Source organism: Nuphar pumila, chromosome 9 (genome assembly GCF_984573655.1).
Source record: "Nuphar pumila chromosome 9, dmNupPumi1.hap1.1, whole genome shotgun sequence".
Classification (NCBI taxonomy): Eukaryota; Viridiplantae; Streptophyta; class Magnoliopsida; order Nymphaeales; family Nymphaeaceae; genus Nuphar; species Nuphar pumila.
The window spans coordinates 90,760,652-90,773,985 of record NC_143257.1 but is presented as its reverse complement, the minus strand read 5'-3'; the positions used below and the strand labels follow the sequence as shown (position 1 = coordinate 90,773,985).

The following is a 13,334-nucleotide window of genomic DNA, read 5'->3' as shown; positions in this document are numbered from 1 at the left end:
GAAACATCAAAACATAAATCATGGGGTGACTTCGTCCCACATTAAACAACAGTTTTCGTCATTCCAAACTAACAATGCTATGCATGTCTTAAGCATAGTGACAAATATCGCCAGATTTATGAAAATCTGGCGATAATATCGCAAGAAATTGCTTGAAAGTTTAAAATGGCACTTTCTTGCAAGATTTTCAAAATATCGCAAGATTTATGAAAAAAAACATAAATATCATGATTTAAACGTGATATATGGCTATTTATAGCAAAAAAATAATGTATTTTTATTTTTAAATAATTTTTATTAATATTTTCTTATAAATTTTTTTTTTATTTTTTTGAATTTATTTTTTTATTGCCAAGATTTTGCCAAAAAATGCAAAATTTATGATTTTTTTTTTCAATTTCTCGCTAGTTTTTGAAAAATGAGAAATTGCAGATAAAAACATGTCACTATGGTCGTAAGAACTTGGGTAGGCGTTACTCAATCCTACAAGAACATTCTTTTAAGATAACCGGGGAAAAATTACCCCCCTCTACATTTATTGGTGTAAAAACACACGCTTCAGGCTATTAAGGTCCCATCAACTTGGTGATGTTCATGAATCACTAGGGATGGCAGTGGACGGGGGGACAACGGGGCTCCGCCCCGCCTCGCCTCGTTTGGACCTGGGATGAAGGGATCGAAACGGGGATGGAGGCGGGGATGAAGGTTAAAATTCATCCCCGTGCGGGGATGGAGGCGGGGATGGACTTACACTTTCCCCCGCCCCGCTCCATCTCCTCCCCCATTAATAATATTACTAAAATACCCTAAGTTAAGTAATAAAATTACAAAACAACCATGTTTATATATACTACTAACTTACTAACCCTAACCCTAAATTTTATTAGACAAAATATTGTATCATCCCCACTCACCGTCGCCGCCCAAAGGAGAGAGAGAAGGTAAATTTTTGTTTTCTTCCTTTATACCATCTTTGAAAAGCTGCAGCCAGAAGCCCTTTTTGTTTTGTAGAAGTAGAAAATCTAGCCTTGAGTTCTGTACATTTGAAAGGATTACCGTATCTCACTCTTTTTTTGTTTCGCCCTTTTCTATTTCTTTGTACAAGTTTCTTCATTTCGTACGTTAAATCTTTTTTCAATTTGGGGTACTGAATTGGGGAGACGTGATGATGGTTAAACCCAATCAAATTTGTAACAGAGTGATGAATCTATAACATGCACTAACATCTGATCTCTCTCTCTCTCTGCGTTAATTTGTTTTTGTTGATTCTGTGGGATTTTGAAGGGTCTATCTGGGTGCGCCCATTTTCTTTAAAATTGCATTAGATCAAGATTTCTATTTGTTGGTACGATAAATGTGTGCAACCAACTATGACCTAAAGTTTTCTTGTCTAATTTTTTATGTTGGTGTAATCAATGATGATATCGAATTTTGTTATTGAGCGTGACAATGATTATTCATTAACCATTCACCATCTTTTGGCTAAGGTTGCACATAAAAATTCTTTTTTTTTTTGGATCTGATTTTTATCTGTTTTAGGTTCAGATTATGGTGGAACTACTACTGTTTTGCTTTTCCTGTTAATTGCTTCAACCAAATCAGCATAGTTTGTTAGATCATCTTTTTCTTGACATAAATATACAAATTTTCAAGTAATGAAATGCTGGCATTTTGTGGGTTGTTTTTCACTAAAAATCTTAAAAAGCTTTCATAAAGTCATGATCACATTATTTAAAATTTGTTTTCTACTCTCAATTAGCAAATATTGTAGCGTTTGATTAAAAATAAACTCAATTTTTTGAAAAAATTATCTGAGAAAGTTGTGCAGAGTACTTGTGGGCTACCATTAACACTTGAAGTATTAGGCTCGTTGTTTTTTGATAAAAACAATATAGAGGAATGGGAAAGCATCTTGAAGACCTTAAAGAATCAACATAAAGATATTCATCAGAGTTTAAAAATAAGTTATGATGGACTTGATCAAACAGAGAAGCAAATATTTTTGGACATTGCATATTTTTTTATTGAAAATGGCAAGGAAAATGCAATCTTCATGTGGACGGGGACGGGGCGTGGCGTGGTGGGGACAGGACGGGGGTGGGGACGGGGATGGGGATTATTATTTTGAGACGGGGCGGGGGTGGAGGTCCAAAGTCTCCCCTGCCACGGGGATGGACCGGGGATGAAGGTTAAATTTTTGAAATGGGGCGGGGGTGGAGACCTTGTCCCTCGTCCCCGCCCGGGTCCACTGCAATCCCTATGAATCACCGCTATCAAATAATCATGGAGCCCTGGTCGGTTAAATCTTGCACATGATTTAATGAGTCTTTGAAATTAAACTTTTTTTTGACAGAGGAAACTGGGGTTAGGGAGACCCCGATCAGTTATACAACTATACCATAGGGATTGGAAGTTGCAATGTCCCAACACAAGGTGACGTGCACTAACTGCTCCTGCCACAAGTGGCGTTGGTGGCTTTCAAAGTTAGACTTGAATATGGATACGATTTAGCTCTTCTATATATACACGCCTCTCAGTTTTGAATGGCAATAGGATTCGGGTTTTAAAATACCAAACCAAATCTAATAATTTACCTATAAGGTGTAACTGGGTCCGCATTGGGTCGGGTCTAAAAGTTTTACCCAAACCTGACCTAAACTAATTCAGGTCCAATTTTGAGTTTAGGTACGACTGGAAATTATGGAACCATATAGATTAACAGGTTCAGGTATGTAACCGGGTTGGTACTTCGATAAACCTGCTTTTTAATCAAGTTTAAGAATTAGGCCCAAAGTCAACCCATTTTGATTCATGTTTGGGTTTGGGTTTGGGTTTGGGTTTGGTTCTAGGTATGGATAAAAAATGTAGACCTATATGGGTTGGGTATGATAAGTTCAGCTCAGGTCTCAATATAACATAGAAGGCAGATCATTTTTGGAAAAACAAATGAGATGATAGGCTTGGGGGAAATCTCAATCAGCAAAGGTTTCATTCTCCAATATAAATTCTAAAATCCAAAACTTTTAAAAATGGGTTCAGGTTCTAACAATGGGTCAGGTTTGAACAGGTTCCATTCAGGTCGGTTTTGATATAAAAAGGGTTCAGGTTCAGGTTAGTTCAAGAATAAAATGAGTTCGGGTACAAAATTGGGTTAGGTTCAGGTTGGTTAGGTTTTACATTATGTAGAACCATTTGAGTTGGGTATAAAATGCGGGTTGGTTCCAAATGGGTGCAGGTCTTCATTTATAGTATTTAAGACCCAATTCAAATCCAATGGTCTACTAAAACCGGGTTGAATCAGGTATAATTGATTCAGAATGTTGGGTTGGCTCAGGTATATTGGACAAAGTTACAGCCCTATTTACCTAATATATTCCAAATGTTTAGTCTATTTGAGTAGGCCATTACAGGTTAGTCATACTTGCAAATGAGAGAACCATTAATAACACATATCACATTAATTATGGAAAATTTATTGGTGTGTCATCATGCATAATAATTTCACTTTATTCATCTATATTTATGCATCATCCATGATAAAATCACATTAAAAACCCCATCTTTATCATTGTTTTTGAGGTTTTGTTTTTAAATTGAATTTTTGAGAAAACATCACATTCTTTGATCCAGTTCTGCGTTTTTAGTGTTTTTATTAGTTTTAAAATGTTCTTAATTATAGTTTAGTTAGATTAGGTTGTAATTAGCTAATTTTAATTAATTTAGGAATTTTCATTTAAAAAAAACACGTTTTTAAGAAGAGCCCTTTTTTAGAAATTATTGAAAATCTTTGGACTCTTTTTAAAAATTCCATTTTTAACCTAATTCTCTTATTATAAATAGGATTGTTCAGCATGAAAATTTACTTTTCTTATGTAGCCTACGCCCCTCTCTTTCTCCTCTCTGCCTCCCCTTTTTCACTTCCCCCTCTTGTTCAATCGATCAGTTGCCTACCTCATTTTTCTTGCTTTTTATGTTTTTCGATCCCTTTTTTAAACCTCGTCATCGTCGGTTCCTCGCATCCCCTCTGCTGGAGAGAGAGCTGAGTTTGTTTGATTGCAGAAGGTAAAAAACGTTCACTTCTCCCCCATCTCCATAATTTAGATTCATTGGGTTTCATTGCATACATAAAAAACTGCATCATCTTAGATATTATGTTTTTTTTAGTTTACGTGCAAGCATACAGCATACAGGTATAGTTAGTTTAAAAATCTTTTTAGAACCCAACACAGCGTTTTCACGCTGTGAAGAGCTTTTCTTGAATAGACTACGGCAAACACAGTAGTTGCGCGTTTGACGCTGTCAAAGAACCTGCGTGAAATTATTCTGTATTGCTAACGTTTGCTGTAGTTAACATTAACTTTTGCTTAGTTTAGTTTATTAAGTGATTTTATATAGGTGAGTTTATTTCATAAAGGTTAGTTTAACGTGAGTTAACATTTTTCCAAGACTAACGTCAGTTAATGTTTTTGATAGACTAGTTTAGCTAATATAATATTTTTTTGTAACCTAGAATCAGCCAATTATTTCATTAGTCGTAACTTGTTTGCATTAGTTATTATTTGTTTTAGTAGTTCTGTGTATCAGCCATGAGTCATTAGTTATGTGTTAGTTATGTTATTTTCTTAGCTGTAATTTATTGTTTTAGTTGTTGTTTCGTTTAGTTACTTTATCAGTCTGCATTAAGTAGTTTAAACTAGGTAGTATACGTTGCTTAGCTACCATGGTTCAACATGTGTTCCTTTTTAGGTTATTCTAAGTAGTTTTACTTGTTAGTGTTTAGGTTAGATACAAAATTTATTTTCATACATTGACGTCAATGCAGATAGTTTTTTTTCTTTGGCATATATGCATCAGTTAATCAGCCCATTACAATTTTGTTATAAGTTAGCAGTACATAAATTTCTTAATTAGTTTGTTTGTTTTTTCATTAGCTTTTGTTATGCGTTGAGTAATTTATTATACTTTTTACTAGAAGTGCCAACGTAGTCTTAGTTACGTTGTGAATTAATTAAAAGCGTTAGTTTACTTTTTTTTCCTCTTGTTTATGTTATCACTAAGTAGTTTATATTGGCATTCTCACGTTTAGTGATTAGTAGTCTTTTTCCAATTACATCTTTAGCATGTTATTTCAGTTAGGTCATCTTAATTATCTATACGTTATTAGTTTATTTTATGCATGTCGTTGAATTTCCTACACTGGTTTTTCTTTGTTTGATTTTAGTTTAGAATTCATAATTAGATACACTAGTTAGTTTCTTGTAGACCACTTAGTTTGTTAAGTAGTTTTGCTATTTTGTCTTTTAGTGTAGTTAATTTGTGTAGTTTAGATCTTCTTTTCTTGCTGAATTTTTAGTTCATTAACTATTAGATTTTGTTTAGTTCTATTTGTTGTTATTGTGGTTTGTTTTTTATTTTTGCAAGGAAGCGATCAGACATGTGAAGAGCCCGCTTTCGAGCCCTCGAAAGTACCCTCTGAGGTCTTGAAAAGAGCCCTTCAGGGAGATCCTCAAAAAGGCCCTCAGAGAGCCCTTAATCAAACGCACAGAAAAGTGAACAAAGAAGCAAAGAAGGGACAAAGGACTCAAAGCACAGAAAACTTTTCTTTTATTTCTAACTTAGGTTTTATTTTATTTAAATTAATTTGGATTTGTAATAAGGCCGCTTAATTAATGTTTAAAGTCCTACGTAGAGGGCTACACTCTCTCCCCTATTTACTCAATTAATTGATTTTTATTTTTAGCAATAAAGAGTAGTTAATTGTGTGCTTGAATACAAAGTATTTTCCGTTCCCTGAGATCGACCCAGATTTCACCACTCGTGTGAGCCGATTTTTATTATTTGATGCACGGTTTGCATAAATATTTTTATTAAAAATATATATTTAAAATGCTTTATTAAAAAAGTTGCATCAAATTTTTGGCATCGTTGTCAGGGAACAACGAGTAATACGAGTATTCACTTTATTGCCACTATTTGTTCACAATTTAAAGGTTATTAGTTTCTCTTCTGTTTACTGTTTAGGACTACTTAGTTTAAATTCTTGTTGATTATTTGGGATTTTTTAGTTTCTTTTCAGTATTTAGGTTAGAACCACATGTAAGACCCGTGAATTTTTTGAGAAAAATTCAATTCATGATAAGAATTTCATATATATTTTCAAGGGCATATATATATATATATATATATATATATATATATATATATATATATATATATATATATATATATATATATATATATATATATATATACATATATACGTACATCGTAATGATATTATACTGAATCCTTAGTTTTTATTTAAAATGCATAGAAACATTTGAATTGATCTATCGAAAAACTTAAATGCCTAAGTTCAATGTATTATAAGAAATTCTAACAAGAATCGAGGTTTTTAAGAGAATGCTTGAGTTTTTTGAAAGTTTAGAAGGACACTTTCAAAACCTAAATGCAATTTCACAAAAAAAAGATGGAATATATAAAATAATGAAGGTTAGTGGGGGCCTTCATGAATAGTGCATGAATAGTGCCTTAGAAGAGCACTATTGAAAGATTTTCAAATGAAATAAGCCTATTGGGGCGTTTTTGGCTTGAAGTGTTTATTTACAAAACTGTCACCGCCTAGAAGGGTGTGACACTTAAGTGAATGAACTACAGCCCTTTATTTTCCAGATTAAGTCTCAACCGTTGAATCAAAACCCTAACTTATAAAACCTTGAGAAAGAGAGAGAAACCTCATTTTTTTCTCCTCTCTCCTCTCCCTTCCTTTCCTCTCTTTTCTCTCCCACTGAATTCGTGAACCTCCATTAGACCTACCTTAAGCTTGTGTGTAGGGCTGGGTACCGAAGATGGACTCCGCTCTACACTCTAAGACAAGAGTAGAGTTCGGTTCCCTCCATTCCACGCATCAAGGGTGAGTTTTCTTTCATTCTCCATTTGTATTTTCATTATTTTTCTTGAAGTAATGTATTCTCATTTCTTGTGTACACATGAAACCAAATCCTCCACTGCATGACATGCAATGCATGGTGGATTAAAATGGTAATAGCAACTTTACTTTATTTTTTGGTGTTGTATGCTATCACATGACAATGACAGGCACACGGTTTAAAAAAAAAAGGGTATGCATTTAGGTAATTGAAGCATTCGGTTGGCTCATTTTTATTCTTTTTTTTTTTTGGCTGTTTGATGGACCTAACCAGGGTTTGAACATTCGGTTTAGACCTGATTTGATAGCCCAGTCCATACTTGGTTTTCTGTCAAGAAATGAGTTTCCCGAATCTAGACTTGTTAGAGATACCTCTGATAAATCGGATGTATCTCTCTAGATACTAATTGGTTTTTAGTGTTCTTGGACATTATGGAAAGCTCAGACTCATAACTCTAACTTTGTAGTTAAAGACTTGGCCTGATTCGGTCTGCATGGTCCTCTAAAATCCTTGTCAAAAATATAATTTTTGTATACACTGGTGCTTTCTGATTTTCTGAGTTGTCAGAGACAGCTCTACTAAATTGATCGTATTGACCTAGATATGGGTCATATTTCAGTGTTCTTAGACACTATGGAAATCCAAAACATAGGACTCTAACTTTGTGGTTAAAAGCCTAGCCTGATTTAGTTCGCATGGTCCTCTAAAATCCCTATCAAAAATATAGTTTTTGCATGTATTGGTTCTTCCTGATTTTCTGAGTTGTCAGAGACAACTTTGCTAAATCAATTGTATCTCCCTGGATATAGGTCAGTTTTTAGTGTTCGTGGACATTAAAAAAATTCAAGACGTAGTACTACAACTTTGTAGTTGAAAACTTTTCCTGATTCGGTTCGTAGGGTCCTTCAAATCTCCTATCGAAATATCAAACATTCAGATTTTTGTCAGTCCCTGTTCAGTCCAGAATGCCCTGGACAATGTTCTGTATTTTCAGAATTTCTCCTAACTCCCTCAATGAAAATTTGATTGGTTTGATTCTTGTGAAAATCTGAGAGATAGATCTACAATTTTTGTGTTTAAGGTTAGGGCTGAATCTTCGCCTAAATATCTCAAAAATATTTAACTTTTTGCTATTATAGGAAGTTATGGTTTTTTTTATCTTGTTTGGATCTTTCTTGTTTTTGGCTGAGTTGAGTGCAGCCCAACCGAGGTCCCTAGTTACCCATCTCACTAGGGTCTGACTCAATGTATTGATAGCTGAAAAAATATATATATGCTAAAGTATGATAGACTCGAGTCAAACCATTTCTTCAAATAACTATAGAAACACATGTGCTTTCGGTAGTGGCTTTTCTGTTGCTCTCAGACCTTAGGGTTCAGTTGGGAGGCATGGACTGAGGTCTGAACTATGTGGTTCAGACCTGGTCAGTCCATTGAACAGGCCATATTCTGGTCTGAACCCATTCGGTTCAAACCAGGGCACTTAGGCAACCAGTTTGGGCGGTTGTCGCACAACAGGTGCACCATTCGCCTGGACCGAGTTGGGTGCACTAGCTTGCTGCTCTGAAGGCAGCCAAACACCTTGGAGATGTGCTCAGTCTGAAGGTCAGTCAGTGGGAGTTGGCTGCAGTCGAAGTTACAAAAATATATTTATAGAGATATGTTATTGCGAAATGCGATGACAAGGGAAAAATCGGGTAGGCTTTGGCAAATCAGTTTGCATGTAAACCGATTTGTAGCCTCCAAGTTTTGGTATTTTGATTGCGTAGGCTAAGTGGGTGTGCTCAGTTCAGTGGGTTAGATCGAGTGGAGGTCTTTCCCTCCTTGTTGCGACCACTAGGTTACATGGTACCATATTGTTCTTGTACGCTACATAGACGAAGTATCAGTTGACCCTTTTTCCGTCGCCGTGGTAGCACCTTGATGGCTGCCATACAATGGCATCTTACCTTAGCACATGAGATATATATTTTATTCATGCCTTGGGTCATATTTAAAGAAACTCTATGATTATTTGTGCACTTAGATGGATGCTAAGTTATGCTCCATATTTTGGCACGACCTTGATGCGAAACACGTATGGCATACTTAGTTGGCACGATTTATTGAATACGTAAGAAATATGTCAGTGGCATGTCAATGAAATTTAGACACTCACCCAAGCTCTTGATTCATGAAATGTGTAAATGAAATTAACGCGCTTTTTACATCAGACACGATTATGCCACATCACTTGGGCACATCTTGACACGGTTGCAAATTTCTATCGTATGCATGATTATTCAAACATTGTAATGTTTTGAATTATGCTTAATGACGCACCTTACATGGCATAGCTACTTTATAAGCATGATGGTTCAAGTTCGTAAGTTATTTAACATGTTTTATAAATGATAGTGAATGACAACATGCTTATTGATAGTTCATGTGCAATTGTCACACATTCCGACACATTTGCAAGTACATAAAAGAACATGATTTAACATGAAAATATTAATGTTATGGCATGAATGAATACGTTCTACTTGCACATTTTGTCACTAAACTTAGACGTATTGAATGAATTATGTTGATAATTCAAGTGTCTTATATGCAATAACATTTCTCAGCATATAATGAAAGATAGAATGTTTTCGCATATGTTTACTTTGGACACACGATTCACCTTGACACTTGGTTCGTCCCATAAATATAAGGGGGACTTGAGGCACCTTGTAGGGGCATACCTGTATGTGAGACCCTATAGAATGTTAGCAACTCCGTGGCAAGTTAGTGTAGGCGATGGACCCACCTCGTGAAATGTGGGGTTACACGTACTTTCATATCGTGTATGGTACGTTTCATAAATTCTCATATTAGGGTTCTAACACTGGTTCGAAATCTGTGGAATGTTTGAACATCGTAGCGAGTAAGCATGGGTGATTGGACCCATGTTGTGAACTAAGCACACTTATCTAAGAGTATCACACCATGAATGTTAAATGATTGTTATCGCCTTCACCGGTGAAGTACTCCTTTTGGTTTGTAGAGATAGAGCTCTTAAATGTTTGAGTGTGACCTCGATATTTTGATCGTATTGCCTTGAGGGGAACACATGGCTGGATGGGCTTAAGTACCTCGAAAGGAGGGAATGTTGCTAGATCTGCCTAATTAAGATTAACAGTTGATTTATGATATAATGATTTCCATCATCATAATTGCTTAAATTATTCAGTTGCTTATTTACATAATTGCTTAAGAGCTAAAATGCTCAAGTACACTTGGTTATGCACCTAGATGCATATTTGCTATCTAATGATGTTATTCATTATTTAATATCAACCCTGTGTTTTAGGGTTGTATGTTTCTGCTCTTAGTTATAATTAATGAGATGTTCATTATTGTCATTGATTGCTAATGTTAATTACATAGTCATGCTAGCCGTTTGATAATAATTCATATTGTTTCTTCACTTATCGCATTTACACTTATTTAATCATTTCAAATATGCTACTTATCTTACCACGATGCACATATATGCCCACTTATACATATGCATTGTTTGCGATATTTTATATGTTCTGTCATGATATATTCTTTTGTGTTGTTACCTTGGTTATTTATGTTATTGGATGCATATCATGTTATAAATGCTATGTTTTTCGCAAATGGATAGCCGTGGATGATATCTCACCACCTCGCAAGAGTACTGACCCCATTTTATGGGGATGCAGGTGCTTGACTTTTTGCAGTGCGATGGAGCTCGATGTGCGGCGGAGGACTGAACCCACACTCTAGAACTTGAGATCTTGGCAGTTGTCTTTTGAAAAAGGAAATGATGTATATTTCTCTTGCATCATTTTATAAACTGTGATAATAGAACTGTTTCATGTTCTTGTTGTTCACCCTGTAACTCGCACAGAATTTCCAACCAATTTTCCTTATATTTTTTCGCTTTGCGCAATATTTTCAAAAAAAAAATTTACTCTAAAAATCTAAAGGATTTTCCAAGTTGAGATTTTAGGGCGTTACAAAACTTGGTATCAGAGCAGTGTTTTAGAAGTATGGTTCAAGACTCTGCACGCATCGACCATCGCACTGTAAGTATGCCTAATTTAGTAGAATTGTGTTTCTGTTGCTTAATTGTTTTTTTTCTGTATGCTTAGATCAATGAGTATTTTCCGGTTGTCGTCTGATGCGAGACACAACCTGATGCTTAAAGCCTTATATGATTTGGCTCAAGGCATCGAGAGCCTGAACCAAGCGATTCAGACTATTATACGAAACATGCACGTGTTTGTGAATCAGGCACTTTCTTGTGCAAGATGTAAGATAGATCACATGGGGTGAATCTGTCCCCGTGAACCGAGTTTATGCACCTATTATGGCCTGAGAAAAACACTTAAGAGATTAAGTGTCATTTGAAGTTTGGTGTAGAGTTCTCGAATGGTTTTGCTTTTACGCTTGTGAATGTAGTTTCCCAAGCTAGTTCGTGTCAACTCCTGTGAGAGTTGAAGTCGTTGATCTAACCCAGAGACCGCTTGTGTATTTCACCTTCTCATTTCACATTACTTGAGTGGAGACGATGGATGAATCATAACAAATATCAAAACTGTTGCACCAATCATATTGAAGAGGATGTGGTTTTGATAAGAGTCGTCTGATGAGGCTCTAAGATAGTTTTTCCTTCTTGCATTCCAACTATGTTAGAGATGTTCGTAACCCTATCATTGATGAAGGGTATCTTTTCGAATGTGATGATTTGGACAAAAGGCTAAAGCCTTATCTGTGCCAGCTGAACCCTTGATTTATCCCATTGGAGGATGTTGTTGATCCGCAGTTGTTCTCGGTGATGAGAACGTGAATGATGTTATGCGCTTAGCAAGTGACTTTTGTGTTGCCGATGATGGCAATAGACTCTTGAGAGGGTCGTAGATGGGGACAACATAACACCAAACTTCAGGGTGTTATTGCTTTTGAGAAAGCGCTGTGGGAATTCTTGTTTCCCAACCACAGTTGGAAGAGATTGTGGTGAGATTTGGCTCAGGTGGTGATTCCTGGCAGTGCCAGTGTTGCCATTAAGGTGGTGATTTCCTAATGATGTTGTTGAAGTGGTGATTCTTCAACAATGTCGTTAGGGTGGTGATTCCCTAACGATGCTATTAGAGTTGATTCTCTAATGAAGGATGTTGGAATGGTGATTTTTCAGTAATGCCTTTAGAATGGTGATTCTCTGACGATGCGGCTAGAGTGGTGAGTCCCTAACGATGCCATTAGAGTGGTGATTCTCTAATGAAGGTTGTTGGAGTGGTGATTCTTCAGCAATATCATTAGGATGGTGATTCTCTAATGATGTCATTAGGGTAGTGATTCTCTAATGATGTTGTTGAAGTGGTGATTCTTCAACAATGACGTTAGGGTGGTGATTCTCTAACGGTATCATTAGAGTGGTGATTCTCTAATGAAGTGGTGATTCTTCAACAATGATGTTAGGTTGATGATTCTCTAACGATGTCATTAGAGTGGTGATTCTCTATTGAAGTGGTTGAAGTGGTGATGCCTCAACGATGACATTAGGGTGGTGATTCTCTAACGATGTCATTCGAGCAATGGCTCTTTATTTTGTGATATTGGAGTGGTGATTCTCCGTATGGTGTGTTAGAGTGGTGATTCTCTAACGATGGTTGTCTAGAATGGTGATTGTCTGGCGATAGCGGCCTTATGTGGTGTCACTTGGGTTTGTTCGAAGAACATCTATATAGATTGTGTTACTGCATAATTAAATTGTGATGTGGCACTGCTTGAATTGTGCGTAGTTTACTCGAGACTTTGTGAAAGACTACTACGATTATTACCTAACGAGCATGATTATGAAACCTATTGATTAATTATTATTATATATTTTTGTCCTGATAGATGGCATGGGAAGCCAGGTGCAACAATGTCTTGGATACTGTGAACAACCTTGCGGAGGTTGTGCAACAACAGGTGGTTGCAATGCAACAGATAGGTGCGAACCTCAAACACGTAGCCTAAGGTAGGCAAAATATAGGTACGATCACCTATAAGCGCTTTATGGAAATGGATCCTCCTGCTTTTGAGGGTAAGATGGACCCTAAAGACGCTGAGACATGAATACGTGAGATAGAATGTATTTTTCGCATTCTGAATGTTTCAGAAGAGAAGAAAGTGAACTTCGGTACCTATCATTTAAAGAACCACACTGAGAAGTGGTGGGACACATTCTCTATGGTTAAATTCAAAAACAGAAATGTTACATGGGATGAATTTGTAGAGGTTTTTAACTCTGCATATTTTCCCAAGCATGAATGAAGTAAGAAGATGCAAGATTTTCTAGACCTACAACAGAGGACGGCCACTCTGGCAGACTACATCACTAAGTGTCATTGTTTGGAGCGATATTGT

At 36.1% G+C, this 13,334-nt stretch overlaps 1 non-coding gene across 1 annotated transcript; it reads left to right on the top strand.

The window, feature by feature from the left end:
- The first annotated feature begins 1,155 nt into the window (after nucleotides 1-1,155).
- Nucleotides 1,156-1,236, top strand: LOC149828696 (small nucleolar RNA Z195/SNORD33/SNORD32 family). Its single transcript, XR_016434481.1, has one exon. It is a non-coding gene; the product is annotated as a small nucleolar RNA Z195/SNORD33/SNORD32 family (small nucleolar RNA).
- The last annotated feature ends 12,098 nt before the right edge of the window (nucleotides 1,237-13,334 follow it).